Genomic DNA, 23,152 nt, shown 5'->3' on the forward strand with positions numbered 1-23,152 from the left:
GGCACACCTGGCTGCCCAAGAACAAACAAAGAAATAAATGTTTAGCTGGTAGAGATCACAGTCATAAAGAAGACGAGTATCCATCAGTTTACAAATATCTAAGTAAATTATAAGAAAAAGGCAATATTGTCAATAGCCTAATCTCCAGAATCCTATAGACCCAGTTTCCTGGAGCCCCATTATCACCCCTCAGTTGTGACTGACGGGGAACAAAGACAAGAAGGAAATGGCAGGTAAAATTAAATTTCCTTATAACCTGCAGCCCATTGACAAAAACTTGAGGCAAATACAGAGCATAACATTTCTCCAGGTTAGTGCTTTGCTAGAGGGAAAATGACTTTGGCTGGACAATAAGGAGGCTTCCAGTATTCTAGGAGTCTTCTTTAGTATATGAAAATCTGTTTGGAAACTTCCCCTTGACTCTACCTCCCCATCTCCATAGTATATAACTGGTCACTCTTCACAACCCCAGTGCAGTTCTTTCTGTCCATGAGTCCTGTCCCCCTGCTTTAATAAAATCACCTTTTTGCACCAGAGACATGTTCATGAATTCTTTCTTTCTGTTAGCCCTGAACACCCTCCTTATCCCCAAATCTCATCATAATCAGCTTTTAAGGAAAGTAGTTCTAGGACATAATTTTAAGATAAATTAGTTGATCAGTTCTCTAAAGGATTTAAATCAAGTATAATTAATAGTAGAATATAATGTCATAATCTCATATTATTTCTCAATATTCTGTGAAGTACTTATGCTCATTAATCTTACAAATACTTTAATAAAACTATTTTTAATTTCTTTCAAATTAAGCACACCTGAAAGAAAATGCAGATGTTACTTTTATTCTCTTCTAGTCTTTTCGTCCTAAGATTATTTGGTACTAAATATTACAATGTTAAGTTTTACCTTTTATCAGTAAAATCAAGATATACACCTTTAAATATGAATATACTATGTAATGTGTTTACCTACATCCTGGAAAAACTTCATTGGATTGATTTTACATTCCTTGAGAGTCTCATGTGTTTGTCTTAGAAGATTTAAACCTGGTGTGCTGGTGAGTATGTATATGCATTTGTGTGTGTGTGTGTGTGTGTGTGTGTGTGTGTGTATGTGTAGGAATGAAGTCTTAATTTGAGCAACAGATATGAAAGCTGCTCACTTACTCAATTCAATTGTTTCCATATTTCTTCCAAGTAGATTTAATTTACATGCACTGGCTATCTTTTAAAATTCATATATTCAGTTCCAATTTTTCTTACTTTCTCATTTGGAAAGTAATAGTTATGTAAGAGGTCTGCAAACTACTCTTTTCCATACTGGGTATTTACCTCTGGGAAAGAAAGAAGATGACAACATATTCACAAATCTGTACAAGATGATAGGTCTACTGGCAAAGACATTAATGGTATTTTCTAGTAGGAGAGGTTTGTTTATGAAATGCTTTTTTAGAGATGCATTGAGTCTAAGATTGTGTATGGTAGCCTGGGATGTATCAATTTATGGAACATGGCTCTCTAGAAAATGTCATAAAAGCTATGTATCTACATGTTTATAAAATGCAGATGTTGCATGATCAAAATAGCTCTTTCCTCTATGTAATTTAGATGCATGCATTAGTAAGAAAATACACATATAAATCTTGGGCAGCATATATTTGGTTACCAAAGAAGGACTGGCATAGCTATGGCTGGTGGTCCTTGCTTTCACCCTGCTTCACTAATGACTTGTATATACTTGTATTCTTGATACAGTAGATCACGGATTTGTATGAATCTAATTTGAAAATTTAATTATTCGTGTTGTCTCACTCATCATGCATGATTTCTACACCAAAGGGGAATAGTTTCCAAATGATCTTGATACACATTAATCAGAATGATAGTTTATTATATGAGAATAGAGAAGTTTATCAGGTTAAATATCTATATTTATTCATATTTATCAATATTTGTATTTATACCTATATACATGGTCTCTACAAATGTTTCTATGTGTGTGTGTTTGCATAGATACAAAGATATCTAATCATATATAATATATACTTATATTTATTTCATGAGTATGTGTGTTTTATTAATGACAAAAAATAAAATGTAGATTGTTTGAGAATGTGCATTTAGACAGATAGAATTAAGGAAAATTTTTGAAGATTTTAGATATTTGCAACCTAAAAGTAACATGCTGGCAAGGACATTTTTGGAATCAGACTGATACTAAGTCCCAACCTTTTCTTGCTAATGCAATGAACTAAACCACATGCAAGGAGGCGGCTGGGGCAAACAGTGCTACCCTCTGAAAACGGATTGGGGTGCAGATACTTCATTAAGGAGTAAGATTACATTAGAGGAGCATTAAACTTAAAGATGTGCGCTTATCTTGCTTAGGTGACAGTGTCTTGTGTGCCTCAAATGCCTGCCAATATCTTGAGGTTCGACAACCAGCAATGACAAACAGGTGGTCATTTCATTTTCTTAAATATCCTACTTGCTGCTCTTAACTTAAAAGGGACCTGAACATGGTAAGTTCAGAGCCCATTGTTTTGATATCTACTCTTTTGATTTATTCTTTTTAATTAACATAAACTGTTGATAATTTTAATGATTTCTTCCTCAACTCCTCTCTACCCTCTTTATTGAAAAGGATTGACAAGAGGCAAATAATGGCACAAATTCATTAAATTTTTTTTTTTACCTTAGTAAATGGAGTTAATAAACTTTTCCAAACTTGGACATATGTAGAAAGTGGCATCTCATGAGAGCAGTAGTGTTATGAATTCAACCTAGATTAAGTTAACAAGCAAGCTAAAAATTTTAAAAAAGCCATATAAGTGGAGGTATATATTAATTTTCTTGAAGTATTGTGATCATAAGAATGTTTCTGTATTTATCACAGAACAGTGATACTGCTTTAAAATCTCTTGTGATTCCCCCAAAGTTTGTCTAAATCTTTTGTTATTCTCCCTAGAAAAGTAAAATTTTTAAAAAGTTATATAACAAGTTTTTTATTAAAAAGTGTTATACAAAACATCACTCAGGATTCTTGTTAGTGATCATGAACTATTTGGTTTTTATCCATAATGACTGTTTTTTTAAGAGAGAGAGGGACACAAGACACAAGGGAGAGAGGCACAGAGAGAGAGTCCCAGGAGGGGCGCCCAGAAAGAGAGAGAGAGAGAGAGAGAGAGAGAGAGAGAGAGAGAGAAAGAGAGAGAGAGAGAGAGAGGAGGGCCCACTTAAAGCAGGATTTGTGTTCACCTGAGGTGGGTCTTCTGCTCACCCAATGTGTCTCAAACTCATGAACCATCAGATCATGACCTGAGCCAAAGTCAGATACTTAACAGACTAAACCTCCCAGGTGTCCATAATCCATGATGACTTAAGTACAGAATTGGAAATAAAGTAATTATAATCTTTTACAGCAATTTACCATTGGTGCGACATGGTATCAGTGGGCTTGTCCTATTGAATCAGTTATTAACCAGTTAGTGTGCTACCAAAGTCATAGGCAATAGAAGGTATGTGCTAGGACTATTTCACAAAATGTGATGCTTTAAGGTTAGTTTGCCACATGTAAAAAAAAAAAAAAAGCAACAAAGAAAAAAGGAAAAAGAAAAAAACCCCAGTAAATTATCACAATTATTTCACAGAAAGATAATTTAACTACGAGGTTAGTAATTGATGAAGGATTGAAGATGGACTCTGAAATGTAACAGCACTGACTACTTCATGAATGAAATTTAAGTGAACATTCTGTTCATCCTTAAATTATGTTAAAAATCTCCTTCCAGTTCCCAACAGATTGGAAATGAATAAATACAATATACATAAACTGGCTATTCAACACATATTAAGAAGCTCTGAGCTACAGCAGTTTGTGGTCCCCTGAATCAAGGCAGCAAAAGATCGCTTGAGGTCAGCTTGGACCCATTGCACAACAAAGCGCTGGGACTATTTTATTTTTCATTAGGAAAATAAGGACCAGGCCTAAGAGCAAAATGGGTGAAAAAATGAGATCAGAGTTGATTTATCTCCAATAAATGTATTATACATATTAAACACATCACTTGATTATTTTCATAAATAACCTATCACCAATCTAAATCCATTATTTTATTCATTAAGAAAATAAAAGACACTGTTCATCAGTAGTACAATTGATGACTATATCTTCTAACTGAAAACACCATCACTACCTACAATAACTAAAATTATCTGTAGGAAAAATTTTAAATATTGGATTTCAGAGGAACTCCTTATCAATAATAACTTATGTTTTGATATTTGAACAATTTTCTATGGGAAAATTATCCTTGATATATAAAATAAGAAGAGGAAATCAGTATCAAGTTTGATATTATTAATATAGAAAATCTTACTTAACTGATGGCCGTAGAGATGGTAGATATAGACCTATTTTGACTCCTCTCTTTTAGTAGGTTGTTAATGAAGCTATCAGGGTTATTGAGGACTGTGATCTGTACCATTGTTTCCCTACTTGCACCAATTTCTAATTTTTATGTCTTCAGAGACAAACCATATTGCTAATCTAGCTGCTTCAAGCATAGAAACAGCATTTATAAATTGGTACACAATCTGAAGATAAACACTCCGTCATATTGTGATAGATAACTCAAACTTCAATTACTCAGATAAAACCACTTTCATTAAGAAACATGTTATATATTATACAACCAAATCCCTTCATTAAATTCTATTAACACAATTAATAAGCAATTCACCCAAAGCATTGCTCTCTTTATCACTGGTTTACTTTGAATTATTAAACAAACCTCTGAGTAGAAGACCCCATATGAATTTCAAATACCACTTATTTATTTAACCAAAATATACGGCACATAATACCTTTTTTGTATTCATGTAAAAAAACTCCAGTATTTGTTTATCTTTCAAGGACAATGGAATAGCCTAGATTTAAATTCAACTAATAAATTGTGCTAAGGAATAGAATGAAGAAAATAAATTCAGATGCCAACTAAGTGGTGACCTTTGCTTTCTCCAGAGACCCTGAGCACCACGAAGAAAATGATACTGGAACTTTGCTTTTACTGTTACAGCACTGCTATTTATTAAATATCTCAGAATCAGGGTCTATGCAACTTAAATTTTATTCTGTGCTCTCTGTAATTTGGTGTACTTTAAAGGTAGAAGAAAAAGAATTGGGCTACATAATGATGTTTTACAACTTTAGATCAGATCCAATTCCAAACCTAAAGGGTTTCTGAGATCTCTCATCCCATTCTGTGTTTCCTCACCTAAAATGGCACGTGCACGGCTCCTGCCATGAGAGGGGGAAACCGGCATCTCCTGCTACTACTGCTCATGTGAAATTAAGCCTATTGCTATTGATTAGGCCTCACAATGTTCCAAGTCAGACCGATACTCCCCACACAGATACCTCTTGGTAAGAAGCTTATTCCCACCTCTATAAAGAGGAATTTAAACAAAGCACTGCAGATGTTTGTCGAAAGGCTCTTCTAATGAGCCTCACAAACTTAAGACATAGATAGTAATATTAACTCTGGCCTGGAGAAAAAGAGCCTAACTTAGGCATAAGAAACAAACAAGAGCTGGCATAAGGTACTGCGCATATACCTATGCTAATTTGGTGCCCATTGTGAGGATGGGTAAGAGTAGCTTCAACTTAAATTCCTATGCAAAGGCCGGCTCATCTAGGTTGACAAAAGGTTTATTTACTAACACACGAATACATTCTTCCTCCTGTGAGCCAGACAGAATGCCTCCTATCCTTGTTTATGCCTGAATCCTAGCGTTATTGTTATAAACAAATGTGTTTGCTATCTGCTTCTCACTGAAAACATCCTGCTATCTTCTTAGTTGTAAGATTTTCTACTGGTTCAAACAAATGTGTATGCTATCTGCTTTTCACTGAGAATATCCTGTCATCCTGTGATGTGTAAATTACCTCATTGTAATTAGAGTAGTTCTGCAAAAATGCCCCCTTTTCAAAGCATCTTACCACTGAGAATTATTTGTAGTAGAAATTCCACTTTTTGATGTCATGTTAACACTTAAATCTATAAATAAAGGCACAAAACCTGACAGGGCAGAGATGATGCCTGGCTGGTGACCAGAAAGAAACCCGGGGCTCTCTCTCAACTCTCTCTTTCGCCAATGCCATCACCCCTTCAGGGGACCATGGACCTGCTGGAACTGGACTCTGTCATACACCAAGTCCTACCACACTGTGCCTCTGTGGATCTGCCCTTTACAGTCATGTTTGGCTCAGTCCTGGTGCTGTGGGTACCCTGGCCAGAAGACCAGCACAAATCCCATCAATGCATCATCTTCTAACCACACATTTCCTGGGATCTTAGTTCAAGCAGTGGCAGTGGCAGAAACAAAAGGACTCATTTCACAAGAAGACCAGCATACACTTTGTTAAAACGTGTTGGACCAAACATTGCCCACAACAGGCAAAGAGAGACTCTAATAGGCAAATGGATTGAAAGAAAAAAGAGGCCAGGACTCAACTGCAGAATACACACAAAACACATAGAAGTCACTCCCTGAAATGTCAGGCCCTGGGAAACAGAATACAGTGCACTACAGAGGACTCTAGGACCTCTTCTTCATAAGGCCATTGCCATCAAGAGCAAGAGACCTAGCTGACTTAAAGATTAGAGTAGATGGAAATGATATAGACACTGAAAAAAAAAAACCCCAAAAAACAAAAAACCTAATATGACAGTCAATAAAATCAGGAGCTGGTTTGTTGGAAAGGTACATAAAACTGATCAACCTGTCAGGAGACTCATCAAAAAAAGGAGAGAAAGGACCCAAATAAACAAAATCACAAAAAAGAGAAATAACCAGCACCACAGAAATAAACTAAAGAAATTATAAAAAATTTTCTAACAATAATTGGACAACCTAGAAGAAATGGATAAATTCCTAGAAATGGACAACCTACCAAAATTGAAGCAGGAAGAAATTCAAAATTTAAAGAGACTGATTACCAGCAATGAAATTAAATCAGTTAAAAAAAAAAAAAAAAAACCCCCCCCCACACAAAAACCAACCAACCAACCCACCCCCAAAAAACCCCTCCCAACAAAAAGTACAGGACCAGATGATTTCACAAGCAAATTTTTTAAAGTTTTTATTTACTGTTTATTTTTGAGCGAGAGAAAGATAGAGAGTGAGTAGGGGAGGGGCAGAGAGAGAGAGGAAGACACAGAATCCGAAGCGGACTCCAGGCTCTGAGATGTCAGCACAGAGCTCAATGAGGAGCTTGAACCTACAGCTGTGAGATCATGACATGAGCGTAAGTCTGGACGCTTAACTGACTGAGGCACGCAGGTGCCCCTCACAGGCCAATCTTACTAAAAACATTTAAAGAATAGTTAATACCTATTCTTCTAAATAGAAGAAATAGAAGAGAAAGGAAAACTTCCAAACTCATTCTATGAAGCCAGTATCACCCTAATACCAAAACCAGATAAAGACACCATAAGAGAGAGACAGAGACAGAGACAGAGACAGAGACAGAGACAGAGAGAGAGAGAGAGAGAGAGAGAGAAATACAGGCCAGTATCTCTGGTGAACACAGATGTAAAATTTTTCAACAAAATACTAGCCAAATGATTCCAACACTACATTTAAAAATCTTACACTATGATCAAGTGGGTTTTATTCCCAGAATGCAAGGTGGTTCTATATTCACAAATCAATCAATATGATACACCACATCAATAAGAGAAAGAATAAAAATAGTAGGATCATTTCAGTAGATGTAGAAAAAGCATGTGACAATGTACAACATCACTCATAATGAAAAGCCTCTGTTAAGTAGGTCTAGAGGGAACATACCACACCATAATAAAAGTCTCATATGAAAAACCCACAGCCAATATCCTACTCAATGGTAAAAAGCCTGAGAACTTTTCCTGTAAGGTCAGGAACAAGCCAAGGGTGCCGACTCTCCCACTTTTATTCAATGTACACTAGAACCCTTAGCCACAGCAATCAGACAACAACAACAAAATAAAATGTATCCAAATTGTTAAGGAAGAAGTAAAACTCTCGCTATTTGCAGGTTTACATAATACTATGTATAGAACACCCTAAAGACTCTACACACACACATACACACACAGAACTATTAGAACTGATTAATGAACTAAGTAAAGTACAGGATACAAAATTAACAATAGAAATATGTTGCATTTCTATATACCATTCATGAAGGAGCAGAAAGAGAAATTAAGAAATCAATCCCATTTACAAGTACACCAAAACCACTAAGATATCTAGGAATAAAGCAAACCAAAGAGGTCAAAGATTTGTACTCTGAAAAGTATAAGACATTAATGAAATAAATTAAAGATGACAGAAAGAAATTCAAGGACATTTCATGCCCATGGGTTGGAGGAAAATTATTAAAATGTTTATACTACCCAAAGCAATCTACCCATTTGATGTAATCCCTATCAAAATACCAACAGCATGTTTTTTATAGAACCACAAAAGATGCTGAATAGCCAAACCAATCTTAAAAAAGGAAAACAAAACTGGACGTATCACAATTACAGATTTCAAGTTATGATACTGGGATAAAAAATAGGCACAGAGACAATAGAACAGAATAAAAAAACCCAGAAATAAAATTACAATTATGTGGTCAACTAATCAACAAGGCAGGAAAGAGAATCCAATAAGAAAAAGATCATGTCTTCAACAAATGGTTTTGGGAAACTGGACAGGTACATGTAAAAGAGTGAAACTGGGCCACTTTCTTCCATCATACACAAAAATAAATTCAAAGGCAAACCTAAGTGTGAGTGAGACCTGAAACCATAAAACTCCTGAAGAGAGAACAGGCAGTCATCTCTCTGACATTGGCCAAAGAAACATTTTCTAGCCATGTTTTCTGAATCAAGGGAAATAAAAGTAGAAATGAGATATTTGAGCTATATCAAAATAATTAAAATTAACCCCAAGTTAGGGAAATACTTAAATATGATCCCAAAAGCACAATCCATTTTTAAATATTTGGATGTCATAAAAATTAGAAACTTTTACTGTCTGAAACACACTATTGACAAGTTATATGGTGGGGGGAAATATATACAATGCATATATGTCATAAAGATGTTGCATCTAGAATACAGAAGTAACTAAAAATTGAGAAAATAAGCAATCCAATTAAAGCTGGCAAAAGTTTTGAACTCATACTTACTTCACCCAAACAGATATATGGATGGCATGCAAGTACAGAATATAATCCTCAACTTCATTAGATATACAGAATTTGAAAACTAAAACCAAATAAAAGACTACAGCACAATGATGAACATGGCTAAACTTTAAAATCTGACCATATTATTGCCACTGGGAATGTAAAATGGAACAATATAAAAAGCCTAGCAGCTCCTCTAAAAAGTTAAACACACACTTACCATATAGGTATTTGCCAGAAGAAAAGAAAAAATATGTTCTTACAAAGATATGTATACAAATGTTTATAACAGCTTTTTTAATAAAAGCTTCAAACTGGAAACATTTCCAGTGTTCATCAGTAGGTGAACATACAGATACCAAATTTTGATATGCCCACACAGGGTAAGACTACCGGGAAATATCAATATATACTACATCACAGATCAATATTAAAGTCATTCTGCTGCATTAAAGAAACTAGACCAAAAAAAAGAATATACACTGTAATTTTCCACTTATGTAAAACATTCAAAAATGCAAACTAATCTATAAAAAACAGATCAGCAGATGTGTGGGAATGTGGAGGGTTGGGGTAATAAGTAACAGGGAGGGAGGGATCACCAAAGCATGAGTAAACTTTGGGGAATTATGGATATATTCATTATCTTGATTGTGGGGATGGTTTTACAGATATAGATATACGCTAAACTTATCAAATTATATACTTGCAAAACAATTGCAATTTATTGTATGTAAAGTACACCTCCATAGAGTTGCCCAAAATAACAATATATGGAAAACTTGCTGTTTGCACTGGAAACAAAGAGCTGGATAATCTCAAATAAGACTAGTCAAGTGAGTCTACATTTCATCATCTCTGAATTTGATTTCATTTTCTAAGCAACTGTCTCCAAATTGCAACTGAAAACTAGACCTGGGTCATTCACCTGGGAACAACCTTCTCCAGTGGGCCAATTTACAAATACAAATACTATCCTATACTTATATTAGAAGGACACCTCTAATCCTAGCACCTGGATTCCAGCTAAACGTGACCTCCAAATTTAAACTGCATATAGAGGTGGTACGCCACATCATTCAGATATTACAATCAGAAAGTGCCAAGTCGGTTTCCTTTTAAAAAACAGCATTATCAGGTGAGACACAACAATAACTTTTTTTTAATTTTTTAATGTTTTTTAAATTTATTTTTGATACAGAAGAGACAGAGCATGAGAGGGGGAGGGGCAGAGAAAGAAGGAGACACAGAACCAGGGGCAGGCTCCAGGCTCTGAGCTAGCTGTCAGCACAGAGCCTGACGCGGGGCTCGAACCCACAAACGTGAGATCTGACCTGAGCCGAAGTCGGAGGCTTAACCTACTGAGCCACCCAGGCACCCAACAATAACTTTTTAATCAACTGAAGAAATATACTATTAATATTTTTAATGATATGCCTGATTTTACTTAAAGAAATATCAGCACATGTAAGCCAGTAGTGTGTAGTGATGAAATAATTTTGAAGTCAATAGAGCTCGATTAAAATACTGAGATCCAGGGATGAATTTGAGTAAGTTAAATTAGCCTCTTTGAGACTTGGTTATGTAAATAACTTATACATATCATAAATATGAGGAATAAGTAATATTTATAAACCATTGAATACATAGCCTCTTAATAATTAATAAAGGCTACAATTATAATTGTTTTAATTATCATCTTTCTGATGGTATTTTATTTTACTATTTTTTAAAGTTTTTTATGTCTTTATTTTTATTTTGAGAGAGACAGAGTGAGCAGGTGAGGGGCAGAGAGATTCTGGGATATAAGAACTTAAATTTTTAACAGAAATCTGTACTGAAGTTTGATATCTCTTTTAGAAATAATTGTTTTTAACATACTTAGTATTACTTCACATATTACACATACTACACTTTTATCTGAACAATGTTAGCTATTGACCTTGTCATGGGAAAACACATATTGATTACTATATATGAGGGAAGCTAGGGAACTTTATTTGTTGAATGTGCACTGTGTTCCAGGAACTTGCCTAGTAGTTTAACAGGTTTATCTAATTTAATTTTTGCAGCAATCCTAGACTTACTGTTATAATCTCCTTTCAGCAGACAAGATAACTTAGTTTTAGAAACTAAGTAAACCGGGCCAGGCCAAGGCGCTTGTCATTTGAGCAACCACAACTCAAATTCAGGGATCTCAGATTGCAAAGCCCATTCTATTTCCATTCTAATATTTAGCTTTTGCTTATGGAAATGCTAATTACCTTTTGAATTTCTATTGTGAAACTGGAATAAAATATGGACACTTTTCTGCATCTTGAAATATTGATTAAATGGATCATTTCTACTATTTCCTGGAAAATGGGACTAGGTACATTTTGTTTTTCAGCTGCAATTTATTTAATGAATTACTTTTGCTTTTCTTTTTTAAAGTAATAAAGGATATGTTTCTCACAAGAATAAACCATCAAATGACTAAGAGATATCTAATTGTATGATTTGATTAAATAATCATTAAAATCTCCTTTCGTAAGGAAAAAATCAAATGACACATGCACATACACACACATATATACAAACACATAATAAAGAATTTACTTAAAGATAAAACTTCAATGATATACATTTAAATTAATTCTATACATAGTCTGTATTTACAAGACGGTTTCTGCTCCTGGAAATTATCACTCAACATTCAGATGCTATACATCTATTAAAAGAATACTATATTTACTGTAAAATTCTTTGATTCCAAAGTAGAGAGCAAAGTAGTACATTTTACAAAGATTTTCAACCACAAGAATTAAGAAAAAAATAAAATATTAAATATATAAGAGCATTGAAGCAATGTTATATTTTAGAAAATGAATATTTTGTGATTTCCTGGGCTCATAGTATAGTTACTATATAGTTATATGTGGCTCATACAAGTGACTGGATTTTTAAACCGCTGGACTAAGAAAAATTACCATATGGTTCATGTAAGATGGAATTACTCCCATTGTTCTTGAAAAATACCAAGAGAGTTTTATCTGGATAGTATCCAAGGGCCACACAATAACCTTGTTTTTACTTTCATTGCAGAATGTAGCACCTTTCAGAGGATGTCATTTTTCTTCATTGCTGTGTCAGCATTTGTCAAGTCTTAATTTGGGGCTTAAACTTGTGAACTGAAGCACCAAAGAAAAATGTGCATCCATATACTTAAGCCTATATAGTTTTTGGGTACTTAGAAAATAAGAGGTAGTGATTTACTTGTTTTGGTTAGTAATTTAAGGTAACTCATGTTTTCTGAATATTAATAGCAAAGCTGGAAATGCTTTATTTATAGTAGTCAGTTGAATTCTGGGGTACGAAAGAATTACATCTTTAATTTTTTTATAACTAATAAAAACATAAATTAAAAAGTTGAAATAAAACTGAATTCCTAGTAAAAACTTGAAGTGAATTCTTACACATATTAAGATATATATATATATATAGATATATATATAGATATATAACAGAGTACACATGGGGAAATATGTACCTCATTGTTTCATACAAGGCTGAAAGGCAACAGTAAACACAGTTCTCTTTTAAATTATATGACCATGATCTTATAGGCTTTCTGTAAAAGTTTTATTTTTTAATGGATAGGCAATGATTTAATAACATTACTACATATGATATTTTGTATTGTTGTCTAATACCTGTTGCAATTGACCTAATATATGTTTAAAAAGAATACAGTATTCATACTTTATGTAGTAGCTATTTGCAACTGTTACATTATTATAATAAATTCAGATTTCACTGTTGAATGTAAATGGAAACAATATTATATGTTAATCATATATAGTAATTCTAGGTATCACAATATTAAAGTACTGAAATGGTCCTTATGTTATTTCTAACTTAAACTTTTAACCACTGTGGAAATGTAGTTTTTCAAGTTGCTAATGCAAAAATTTTGCCACCTTTTGCATTATTTTCTTCAGCTGGCAAAATTGGAAAACTATCACATTTGAAGGTTTTTCTTTACTAATTGAAGTATATTTTATGCCAAAATCATATGCTGATGACTTTTAAATGAAATATGCTGTTTAAACAAAAAGCACCAGCCCTGTTCTACTCCATTCACCTGCCCATGCAGAGAGGAGGGAGCACGGCGAAAGAACAGGATGAAAGGCAATGAGTGGCTGAGTCTTAGAATCACTTGTTAAGAGAATTCCCTGTAGTCAGGTATTTGTTGATGAAGCTAAAGGATAACAAATAAATTGTGATAGGCAGACAGAAGTATAAAGCAACACTCCACCAATCCAGCTGCTGAAAGAGAGAAATGCAGAAACTTAAATAGAGCAATCATTATCCAGAGAATTTGGAAGTGAGGCACCAAAACTGTGGTCAGTTTATGGTGCTTTCATCAGTCAATCATGGTAGTCTGGGAGCCATACATGAATCATATTCCTGTTGATCTAAAAACTTAAGTCTTTGTAAATAAGAATAAAGAAGTCAGAGAAGAGAAAAAATGAGAGACATCAGAAAGTTTAGATTATATGTATTATACATTATGTATATAAAACAGTGTTTCTTACTTAGGCTTAAGTGCTATGGAGAAGTGGAAGAAGAGAGAAAGTATATAAAGTAAGAGAATAAAAAAGATAAATGTAGAGAACAGAAAAACAAGAGAATACTGCAATATATAAAATGCATTTTGATTTTTATATTCAAGTATATTATGAGAATTGCTGTTTGGTTTTAAAAATAGACCTTGAAGCAGCCAATAAATTAAACTGTAGAAAAAAATAATAAAATTAATTATTATAGGTCTTTAAATTTGGTTTAAAACTTTAAAAGATCTTTTTAATATGTATTTTTTAAATTTTACTAATGAACTGGCTTTGGTAACTACAATACTCCAAAAGATACTGATGAATTAGTGTTTATAATTAATGCCTCTCTGGTTTCATGCACATCTTCTCTACTGCGTAAAGAGATTATTAAAAATACTAAATGTATTCATAACAATATGAATTTAGGTGAATTTTAAAATCAGTCTAAGTCTCTATTACTGTACATATGAAATAGTGATATAAATACCAACCCAATAGGGTTACTGTAAGAATTAAATAATATATCTTATCCAGCACATATTAGGAGCCAAACAATATTCATTTCCCTCTTCTTTTTCAAATTTTGCTTACTGACATTGCCACTTTGAGATAATTTCTAGGTTAATATGACCATTAATCTTTCATATAAGTGAAAGTTATTTTAAAACATTTCCTGGGATTGGTTTCTAATATTGTGAGGCAAATTCATATGATGCATTTGAGACTGAAAAAAGTTGGTCCTTTGCAGATCCTCTGTAGAAAGTTTATTTTTCACATTTATTTGCACAGTAACAATCCACATCTACATTTGCTACACAACAATTCATTGAAGATGAAGATAAAGGGTTTATTTCTAATTTATTTGGCTAAAATGATGCAAATTCTGCTTAGGACTTGATATGGTAAATTTAATATCTGCCACGCTTTACCTGAGAGTCTGATACAATGATGATGATGATGATGCACATACACACTTATTTGGTGCAAATTAAATCTTATAGAATAGTAAAGGCCACACAAATCTTAGAGGATACACATCTATATTCCAGACCGTCTAATTGTTATAATGTTGACATATGTACCTCACAATATAAACCCCCTTCCAAAAAAAGGAACTGAACTCACTAAGCAGCTGGGATTTTCTAATCATTCTTCAGAGCAAGCAAAAATTGAATATAAATAATTATGCAAAATAAGTATTTGAATAAACAGTCTGTTATGCAGGGGTTTCTTCTTATATATTGCATATTGGGAATTAAAATGAGGATCTAGAGAAAATATTATCTCATTTATATAAATGCTATTTAAGACTAAATAAAAATTTTACATATAAAATATATACATTTCTATAAAAATTTCAGCAAAAATTACATTTAAAATAGTTAAGCTTTATTTTTGTTATGAAAGAAAAATTAAAATGGACATTTTCCTTATGAAAAATTACTTTATAAATAATATTAAATTAGGTGAAGATTTCTAGGTTATTTAAAAATAAAGAATGAAAGGCCTTAGAAAGAGGACTCATATTAATTCTTTTATCTTCAGCAGTTTGCCAAGCACTGATGCTATGTGATTTTTTTGACAGAGAAATAGATTACATGTATGCTGTAGGAAAAATTTTAAAGCAGAAATTACTTTATCAAAAAATAATCTGAATGCCTTCCAAATTACTGGAGGAAACCACTAAAAGAAAACACAGTTATGGAGCAAGAAATGGAATATAAGTAAACAAAGAGGAAGCATAAAGTCTGAGAATAAATAACTGTGTGCCAAAAAACCTAATATACTTGCTTTGAAAACATGATGTTTAAGAACATAAGCTCTGGGGGGGTGGAGAACTGCCAAAATTTGAAATCTATATTGGTTTCTTCATAGATGTATAGTTTGGGATAAGTTATTTAATCTCTCCATGCTTCAATTTCCTTACATATAAAAGTAGTAATAAAACATACCTTGATTTTATGATGATTAAATGTGTTTTTTGAAGATTGAAGCCCTTAGAATATTGTCTACTTTTTATTACCACTTATTCTGGCACAAAGTAATGAATGAAACATATCTATTAAAAGAAAAATCACTGTCAAAGTAAAAGAAAAGTTATAAAAAGATTCTTTAAAGATTAAGTAGTTTTACACAATGATATAATAAGCAACGAAAGCAGGAGATACATGTTCAAAAACAGGGAACCAACTAATAAGAAAGGTGAAAACCATTAGAAAAGTAACAGAGTTGCAAAGTTAATGGAGAGACCTAAGTAATTGCTCATCTAGAGTGGAGAAGTCTCATAGGGAATCCAACAGAGATATCTCAAAGGGAAAATATCTATTAATTATGTTTAATTTGACTCCAAGAAAACAATGTATGTTATGTTAAGGTATGGAGAGACTGAGTCAAATGAAAAAGAAGAAAGTAGAAGACAATGAGGAGGAGGAGGAAGGGGAGGAATTAAACTAATGAAACAATGAATATATTGTTAATTCCAGTGGTGGAATGAAACTTGTAAATAAAAGAAAATGTAATCATAGTATACTAATACTATACCTAATTGTATTAGGTAATAGCTTGAAATAAAATCTTTACCTAATTTACTGAAATATAAACAAACATCTTAAATTTAGGAAATAAGAGCAGTATATTACTCTTAATTACAAATTAGAATTGGCTGAACAAATGTTCAAACAGAAAATGTTTATGCTGAACAAATAGCTTCTAGGTTGTTTTTTGGTTTTGGGGGTTCTTTGTTTGTTTGTTTTGTCATTAGAAATGTAAGAGGGAGAGCAGGAAGATAAATTGTGTTTTTGGTTACATGGTTACCAAGTGACAAAGCATTTCCGGTAGTGGCCACTGCTACATTGTCCTGCCATACTTTCACATAGGCAGCCAGTGAGGAACCCAAATGAAATTAAACATTTTATTACAAGCCTTTTAAACAATCTTTATTTACTGTGTGAGAGAGGGAGGGATGGACAGACAGACAGACAGTGTGAACAAGGGAGCGGCAGAGAGAGAAGGAGACACAGAATCCAAAGCAGGCTCCAGGCTTTGAGCTGTCAGCACAGAGCCTGACTGGAGTCTCAAACTCATCATGAGATCATGACCTGGGGCCGCTATCAGCCGCTTGATTGACTGAGCCACCCAGGCACCCTGAATTAATTTTATTTAGAGACACTGTAGTAACCACAGCTTCTGTTTTTATATCAGTCTCCCTTGCTCATTTTTCAATCAGGGTGATGCAAAGGCAGAGCAGGTGGGTGGTGTGCACACAGTGCCTTAGCGTCATGGCTAAAGAATACTTTACTTAGGACACCTCCCTTCCCCTCCACCACGACCCCCCTTTCTGGGAAAGAGAACATGCGCTAGGGGAGAGTGAGAAAGAGAATCTTAAGTAGGCTCCATGCTCAGTGCACAGACCATCCTGGGGCTCAATCCCACCGCCCTGAGATCATGACCTGAGCCAAAATCAAGTCAGACACTCAACCCACTGAGCCACCCAGCCACCCAGACCCTCCCTTCCTCATTTTTTAAAGAACTACTGTAAACCGGATCAATATTGTCTCTGAAGAAAGACATTATCTTTCTTACACTAACATGTAAGCAAGTTTTTACAGGGAAGTGAGGTATAGACCTTATCTTTACTATCTTGTCATGTCTGTGAGACCTTTTCTATCTTTATTATCTTGTAATATAAATAAATCTGGGAGAAATGACTTTTTATACCTGGAAATAAATGAACATGATTGGAAACTTTCCCCAGTAGTGATTTCTGCCTTCTTCCCAGAATCTTTAATCATCATTTAGCAATAAATATTCTTAAAATTGAGTAAGACATAATGATGTAATTTGCTATTTCTATTTCTCTTCAGCACTCTGCTAGAGTTGAGAGAGTGCAATATAACACAAAAAATAAACATATTAAAGAAAGGGAATGAAAGGACCATAATTTGTTGATGACATAATTACCTAGGAAGATTCTCCTAATAAATAGATTCAGCAAAGATTCTAAATTTCAATATATAAAAATCAGTTGCATTTTTACATATTAAAAGTAAATAGTTGGATACTGAATGGGAGAAGATATTCACCAATGATATAACAAAAAATGGATTAATATCCAAAATATATAAAGATCTTACAAAATGCAACACCATAAAAAGTCCAATTAAGAAATGAGAAGAGGACATTTTCCCTTCCCTTGTCCCTGTATGGACATTTTCCCAAAGAAGACATACAAATGTCAAACAGACACATGAAAAGACGCTCAATATCTTTCATCATCAGTGAAGTGCAAATCAAAATCACAATTAGATATTACCATAACCTGTCGGAATGGCTAGAATCAAAGAGACAAAACAAACAAAAACAAGTTTCAGTGAGAATGTGGAAAAAAAGTAACCCTCGTATTCTGTTGGTGATACAGCCCATTTGTTTGTGGCAAAGAGTATGGAGTTTCTCAGAATATGAAAACCAGAAATACCCTAAGACTCAGCAATTCCACATCTGGGTATTTGCCCTAAGAAGACAAAAACACGAATTTGAAAAAAAAAATATATATATATATGTATGTATGTATGTATGTATGTATGTGTGTGTGTCTCACATACACACACACACATGTATTTATTGTAGCATGATATAAAATAGCCAAGATATGGAAGCAACCCAAGTTTCCATGCAGTGATAAATGGATAAAGAAGTAGTGTATTTACATTTATATTTATATAAATAATATTACTCCTCCATAACAAAGAATGTGATCTTGCCATTTGTGACAACGTGAATGGACCTAGAGGGTACTTTGCTAAGTAAAATAAGTCAGTAAGAGAAAGACAAATCCTATATAATTTCACCTATATGTGTAACAAAAAATGAATAAATAAAAAAGCAGAAACTTACCCATAAATACAGAGACCAAACTGATGGTTTGCCAAAGGTAAAGGGGGGAAGGGAGAAGTATGGGAAAAACAGGTGAAGCAGAGTGGCAGATATAGTCTCCCAGTTTTAGAACAAGTTATAGGGATGAAAGGTACAGCATAGGGAATATCGGCAATAGCATTTTAGTGGCAGTGAATGATGACAGACGGTAGCTACACTTGTAATGAACACAGCACACATAGCATCTAGACCTGCTCAATCAGGGGCACCTGGGTGGCTCAGTCAGTTAAGTGCCCGGCTTCGGCTCAGGTCATGATCTCATGGTTCGTGGGTTTGAGTCCTGTATCGGGTTCTGTGCTGACAGCTCAGAGCCTGGAGACTGCTTCCGATTCTGTATCTCCCTCTCTCTCTGACCCTCCCCTGCTCACGCTGTCTCCCTCTGTCTCTCAAAAATAAATAAATAAATAAATAAATAAAAACATTAAAAAAAGACCTGCTCAATCAATATGCTGTGCAAACGAAACTAACACAACATTGTGTGTCAACTATAATTCAATTAAAAAAGGAACAGTTGGAAATTATTAAAAACGTCCTTTAAAATAGATTCAAACACAAAATGTAACTAGGAATGAATCTAACAAAATATATACTAAAAGTGGAGTGATGTGCCATGTTCAGAGCTTGAATGTATTTTAAAGGTGAAAATTTCATAAATTGTACTTTTAAATTCTTCCCATCCAAAATCAAAGCACTTTTTTCTGTGAAAATAAATAAGTTGATTTTACAAAATAAATGAAAATTCACATAGCCCACAACCACCAAATCCATCCAACCTTCTTTAGAAGAAACTTAGAGACATTTTTCAATCAGTGTAAAACTACAATAAATAAAAGAATATGCAATTGGTGCAATTAGAGACAAAAATATAAGAATACAAACAGAGAATCATGAAAGAGATTTAAAAAAAAGTTCTTATTTTAGAAGAATAGTGCCATCACAATGCTCATAGGGAGATAAACCTTCTTATAATATTTATTTATTTTGAGAGAACATGAGAGCATCAGGGATGGACAGAGAGCAAGAGAGACAGTGAAGCCCAAACAGGTTCCATGTGGTCAGTGCAGAGCCTGATGAGGGGCTCAATTTCATGAACAATGAGACCATGACCCAAGCCCAAATCAAGATCTAGATCCTCAACTGACTAAACTATCCAAGTGCCCTGGAAGACAAACTTTTTTCTATCTTATGGATCTATTGGGTATCCATGTGGAAAAGAAAAAGAACTTCCATGTTTTTCTAAGATTATATACAAAACTCAATTCCAGACAGATAGATGAGCTAAATGTGTATAGTAACATGGTGCAACTAATAGAATAAAGGACTTGAGGTGAGCAAAATATACTAGAAGAAATCACATACATTAAAAACACAATAACATAAAGAAAATATTGACCAACTGGATTCCACTATGGTGAAAAACTAATATTCATCAAAGTAATCATGAGACTGATGAAAATAATCCAGTAGGAAGAAGAACATTATGTGTGTGTGTGTGTGTGTGTGTGTGTGTGTGTGTGTGTATAATTTAAAAAATCAACTGGTATCCAGAATACACAAATTTTCTTATTCAATAAAATCTAAACAATGTTGAAAAATGTATAAAAGACTTCATAAGATTCTTCATAAAAGATATTCAAATGGGCATAAAATATGAGAGAGGAGCAATTTTATTAATCTTTAGGAAAATACTAAATATCACTTAGAAAAATGTTTATAATGAGAAAGATAGAAAAAAATTCCATTTACAATTGCACCAAAAATAAAAACCGAGAAATAAACTTAACCAGAAAGTCAAAGACATGTACTCTAAAATTATACAACACTGGTGAAAGAGATTAAAGATGAGACAAACATATGGAAATATATGCTCATGGATTATAAGAACTAATATTTTTAAAATATTTATAGTACCTAAAACATTGTACCGATTCAGTTCAATCATTATTAAAAAGCCAAGCACATATTTCACAGATATTGAACAAATAATACTAAAATTTGATGGAACCAAAAAACTCAGAATAGTCAAAGCAAGCTTAAGAAAGAACAACGCTGAAAGTATCACAAATTCAAATTTCAAGATATATTACAAATATGTAGTAACCAAAAGAGTGTGGTACTATCACAAAAATAGGCATATGGATCAATGGAACAGAAGAGGTAGCCCAGGAAAAAAAACACATTTAAGAGGTCAATTAATCTCAACAAAGAGGCAAGAATATATAATGGGGAAAAGACATTCTCTTCAATAAATGATACTGAGAATGGACAGCTACATACCTCTTTCTTATACCATACACAAAAATAAACTCAAAACTCAAAATAAAGACCTAAATGAGAGATGTGAACCCATAAGACTTTTAGAAGAAAACATAGGCAGTAATTTATCTGACATCAATTGTAGAAACATTTTTCTAGATACGTCTCCTCAGACATGGGAAACAAAAGCAAAATTAAACTATTAGGACTAAAGGAAAATATCAGCAAAGGAAATTATCAACAAATAACAAGGCAACATACTGAATGGGAAAAGCTATTTGCAAATATATCTGACAAGAGGTTAAAACCCAAAACATATTAAGAACACATACAACTCAATACTAAAAATCCCCAAAAAACAAAAAACACAAAATAATACATAAACATGTTTGTATGTAAGACATACAAATGGCCAACAGACACATGAAAAGACACTCACCATCACTAAACATCAGGGAAATGCAACTCAAAACCACAATGAGATATCTCAGACCTGTCAGAATGTTTAGAATAAAAAAACATAAGAAATAACAAGTATTGGCAAAGATGTGCAGTAAAAGGACCCTTGTGCACTGTTGGTGGGAATGCAAATTGGTGCAACCATGGTGGACAATGATATGGAGGTTTCTCAAAAAGTTAAAAAGAGAATTTCCATATAATCCAGTAATTCTACTAGTGGATATTTATCCAAAGAAAACAAAAACACTAATTCAAAAAGATATATGTGCACATGTTTTTGAAGTATTATGTACAAGAGCCAAGATATAGAAGGAACCGATGCATGTATCCATAGCATGCATATAGATAAAAAAAGAAGTAATACCAAAAAAGGAGAATATTAGCAATATATCATTCTTTTTATGTCTATTTTTAACAACATGGATGGACTTAGAGGGTATATGAAATAAGCCAGAGAAAAACATACACCATGAGTTTTCATTCCTTGGTGGTACTTGGGAATCAAAACAAATGAACAAAGAATTAAAGGAAAGGACAACATTAACAACAAAACATAGACTCAGATACAAGAAACAAACTGGTGGTTACCAGAGGGAAGGTGTGTGTATGTTTTGGGGGGATTCGGTGAAATAGATACAGGAGATTAAATTCTTTAAAAAAAAAAGGAAAAAGTGAGAAAGATGAGCAGTTTCACCCTCTAAAATGGAGTATGGAGGTGCTAGTCTTTCCTAGACTTCTAAGACCACAAACATGAGAAGAATCACAGGTTTAAGTCAGGGATTTCATGAGTGTAATATTCTTCTGGGAAGAAAAGCAGTTAATCATTCATCTTAGTAATCTACAGAAAAAGCAAGTAAACTAACCTAATAAAAGTACAACAAAGAACACTATTAAGAGCAGAGATTATTTATATGGAAGACAAAAAGATAGAAGATGAAACCTATAAACATATGTTTCTTTGGGGAAAGATACCAATAAAATAGACATATTTTTAGCAAGGTATAACAAATATAGAAGCTGAATAAAAACAGTATTATGAATGAGAAAGAAGATTACTGCATATGTAGTCAATTTTTAAAAATATGCACTAGAAGTAGTCACACTATTTTTGATACTGATTACATCTGGAGAAACAATGGCATTACTTAGGGATATTCAAATTTATTATTATTCTTTACATTGCACATTAATTATGAAGCAGTTAACTTAAACATCAAGCAGATGAGTCAAAACATGTATGTACCATTTCACCTTTGAATTGGAATTCTAACTCTAATTTTTACCTACTGTGTAACCTTGATCAACTTAATCCCAATTTCCTTATATATGCTATGTAGATATTAATACTTCATATCTTTGTTCTGAGAATTAAGTAACTTAATAAATATATTTATCAATGGCTTCTGGTAGATAGAATCTATTTACTGAAGATTTGCTACGTATCAATCTACTGGTACGATAGATAGATCTTACATTCAAGAAAGAAAGGACACATAGAAAATGAGAAAAGAGTAATTATTATGAACAAATGCTCCTCTGAGAACAGTGTGAAAGGTCACCTAACTCAGGCTACAGAGACCTTGGGTATGGAAACAATAAGCAAGTTCTTCCAGAGGAATTTGATATGTTCAAATATCAAATATTCAGGGTGGTGTAGAATGTCATCCACAGAGAATGGACATATCCAAGT

The sequence above is a fragment of the Suricata suricatta genome, chromosome 6, assembly GCF_006229205.1.
Source record: "Suricata suricatta isolate VVHF042 chromosome 6, meerkat_22Aug2017_6uvM2_HiC, whole genome shotgun sequence".
In the NCBI taxonomy this organism is placed as follows: domain Eukaryota; kingdom Metazoa; phylum Chordata; class Mammalia; order Carnivora; family Herpestidae; genus Suricata; species Suricata suricatta.